Source organism: Sceloporus occidentalis, unplaced genomic scaffold, assembly GCF_023333645.1.
Source record: "Sceloporus occidentalis isolate IW3139 unplaced genomic scaffold, rSceOcc1.0.p SCAF_162, whole genome shotgun sequence".
Taxonomy (NCBI): domain Eukaryota; kingdom Metazoa; phylum Chordata; class Lepidosauria; order Squamata; family Phrynosomatidae; genus Sceloporus; species Sceloporus occidentalis.
Genome location: NW_028317142.1, coordinates 1,652,871 through 1,656,181, shown reverse-complemented (window position 1 = coordinate 1,656,181; position 3,311 = coordinate 1,652,871).

Below are 3,311 nucleotides of genomic sequence, written 5' to 3'. Positions count from 1 at the left end.
TGCTCATGACATCATCTATCTTGCTGTGAAGAGCTATACCTCGTTTCTTTTAGATGGTGGTATTAGGTTCCTCTACTTTGAACTCCTTTGGTCTAACATTTATTTACAGCTTGATTTACCGGTGCTTTAAAAGCAAACCTTGGTGAGACTGCCTCCTTAGCATATGAAGAAGTGATCTATACACAGGCCTGTTCCTACCGAACTCCCCTGGAAAGATTAGCAAGGTATTAGCCGCACGTAACAAATATTTTAGTTAATATTTATTTAATGTCAATGTAAAGTTGTGGTTATGAGAAGTACTGTCAATCATGTCTGAATGAATATTAAATGTTAGAATGATTTATGTTAATGACGGTGAAGTATCTTAATGCATTCAGTGATCTACTATGCATTTGTGGGATGGAGATGCATTTAGTATCTGAAATAGCGACCAGCAGAGAAAGTTCTAAATTATATGTGGTTGAGAAAAATATTACTGATTTCAGACCCAGTAATATCCTCCATGGGAGACAGGATCTTACATGAAGATTTCTAAGAGGTCATTGTGGTATAAAGCTGATATTTATGGTCAATTAGTATGTATAATGTTTAATTATCAGAGCATTTGTACAAGCCGAAGGAAGAACTGTCAGTTAAACTGATCACAGTAAATTTTGTGCAAATAAATGTTCATTGTACCTTAACATGGCACATATATACATATATGTGTGTGTGTACACACACACATATACATATATATACACCCTATATGGAAAAAATCCATTACATCAACAGGGACTTTGATGACATCACATTCTAAATACATAGATATTAGTATGTAGTTTGTCCCCCCTTTGCAGCTATAACAGCTTCTACTCTTCTAGGGAGGCTTTCCACAAGATTTTGGAGGGTTTCTGTGGGAATTTTTGCCCATTCATCCAGTAGAGTATTTGTGAGGTCAGGCACTGATGTTGGACGAGAAGGTCTGGCTCGCAATCTCCGTTCCAGATCATCCCAAAGGTGTTTGATGGGGTTGAGGTCGGGTCTCCGTGCAGCCAGTCAACTTCTTCCACACCAGACTTATCCAATCACATCTAGTTGGATGATTTTGGTGTGGAAGAACTTGACTGGCTGCACAGAGCCCTGACCTCAACCCCATCGAACACCTTTGGGATGATCTGGAATGGAGATTGCGAGCCAGGCCTTCTCGTCCAACATCAGTGCCTGACCTCACAAATACTCTACTGAATAAATGGGCAAAATTCCCACAGAAACCCTCCAAAATCCCTAGAAGAGGGGGAAGCTGTTATAGCTGCAAAGGGAGGACAAACTTCATATAAATGTCTATGTATTTAGAATGCAATGTCATAAAAGTCCCTGATGGTGTAATGGTAAGGTGTCCCAATATTTTTGTCTATATATTGTACCTGCAGTAACAAGAACACAATATAGATTTATAGTCTGACTGTATCTTTTCTCCTCCCGTTAGTCTTTCCCTGGAGCCCTTCTGGTTAAATGTACTTTTGGCAGGAATAGATAGAGGACACAGATGAAGTCTGTCTTTTGGTTTGCTTTATTACTAGTCCACTAGGGTGGTCTTAAGCCCCATGGTGTATATTACCAGCTTTATCCAGCAATAGCTGGCTGAACGCCAGTGGAAATACGATCGAACAACAGCTGGAGAGCCAACTATTGGTTGCCACTACTGTAAAATATTTATTGTGATGTACAGAAACCAGCCATTCAAAATGCAAAGGCCTTGCAAATGTTTCTGATAGTCTGCAGAAAATGTCTGTTAGGCAGTGGCAGGAAAGGCATTCAAAATATTGACTTGCTTAAAGCATTAAATGGGGAAAAAATATCTGCAGACAAGTAAAATTGATTAGAATGTATAAAAGCAAATATTCACAGTAATTGGGAAGGTTTTACTAGAAAACATATGGCATAGTTCAGCAGTCACTGAATATTGAGTTTATAAGGGTAAGAAATACGTTGTATGCTAAAAGCTCATATATAGTTATGGGACATCTTGATTTAAAATGGTTTAATTAGTGTGTTCAATAAAAAACAAATCTGTATACATGCAGTTCTTACAAGCAGACTTTTGTCATAAACAAAGGTTTTTTTTGTTGATTTAGAAGCTAGGAACAAATGCTGAATCATTATAACATAGAAGCATAGAATTTGACAGCAGATAACCTTTCAGCCTTTTTTTTTTTCCTGATATAAGCAATCAAACCTTAAGCAGTCGAAAAGGAATCTTGAATAAGAATCCAATACGCCAGCTCAAGTCCCAAAATAAATAAGAAGTTACTCCACCTTTATCTGGGTACTGGAACGCCAATAGGACTTGGTTCTAGGTCTCAACGAAAGACTTGATAAATATACAATGTATTGCCAGCTAAACTGAAGGAGTCGTCCAGGTACTTCGTATAGACCAAAATAAGAGCATTGCGACAGACAGTCAGAAAATGGACCCCAGGCTAGCTGGATGATATATTTATCCAGTCTTTTATCGCATCTACTATTCGAGATAGCTAAATGCCTATCTATGCATGTTTACATTTTCTCACTGTATTAACCTCTGCCACTTTCAGCTGGCAGGCTGTTCCACTTATCTACCACCCTCTTGATAAAGTAAAACATCCTTATATTACATCTAAATTTGAAACAAACATCCTTTCTGAACTTCGTTCACTCAGCCATGGCTATTGAACTCCGGCTTGGCTACCACACGGACTATTCCAGGGGATGTTGCCGGCACTGTCGCTCAGGGTCCCGATGTTGGAGCAAGTCTCTTTTTTTGGTACCCTGGGATTGAGGCTGCTCCCTCGGGATCACCCCGAAATTGTGTTTTTTTTGTCAGGGATTTTTCTTCTGACCAAAAAATTGTTCAGAAGAAATGAGATAAGATCAAGTGAGAACTTGACCTAAAGAAAGTGTGCCCCAGTCATGTTGAGAAGCAAACTGCCCAGTATAGATCATATAATCTCTGGTCATCCCGCCATCATACAAATGGTAAGTGCTTAACAAAAGCCACACTCCTTGGTAGTTCATTGTAGATTATGCTTTCCCTTGATGTTAATGAGTGTGCAGCTAATACATTTTACCATTTTACTGTTAACATCAGTAACCTAGTTAAACCATACACATTTTGAAGTCCCAAGATGCATCTCAGGTTTCACTAAGGTAAGACTCAATAAATCATCTAACCCTGACACTGTCCTGTTGTTAAATATTAATGCACTCAGAAGATGCATTAATGTTAGCGTGATAAATCTACAATAGACATAGCCAGCTATTTCATACATTTAAGGTAGGAAGATGGCCTT